This window comes from Plasmopara halstedii (genome assembly GCF_900000015.1).
Source record: "Plasmopara halstedii genome assembly, contig: Scaffold_2386, whole genome shotgun sequence".
Classification (NCBI taxonomy): domain Eukaryota; phylum Oomycota; class Peronosporomycetes; order Peronosporales; family Peronosporaceae; genus Plasmopara; species Plasmopara halstedii.
Window position 1 is genome coordinate 95,256 of NW_020189293.1, and position 557 is coordinate 95,812.

The following is a 557-nucleotide window of genomic DNA, read 5'->3' on the forward strand; positions in this document are numbered from 1 at the left end:
TTCTCTACAAACGAAGACGGATGCACACGGAAGACTTCCAATCTGGCCACGCCAGTGCGGAGGCCTTCCATAAAGTAGGTCACAGTGACCGCCTCCGGAATGGGATCTGCTGCCATCCCGGCAATGAGAGTGCGCATCTCCTGGACAAAGTCCACCTAATTTCTTGTTGCCCTGTCGGGTGGCGATTGTACGCGATATGCCTGATTAGGGGACGAGAACACTCGTGAGAGCTGCAATTTCAGCTCCGCCCAGGAGGGAAACGCAGCTTCGGTCAAAGTGCCGCATGTCAGTGCCCATCTCGCGCTCGACCACCGAGCTTTGAGATGGCGAGCGCACCGCGCTGCTGCTCGGCCTGAAGCATGGCGGATGCGATGGCTATCTTGACCTCTCTCAACCAGAGCGAGAGATTCTCTCCATACTTCCCTTCAAAGACCTTAACGCTCACCGCGAGCGGCATAGGTCGGGGGAAGTCATCCGTCACCGACGGTGGCGTCATAGTCGCAAATGATGCAGACATCTTCTGCTGCAGGTGCTCTAGCAGCGCGTTTTCGTAATTT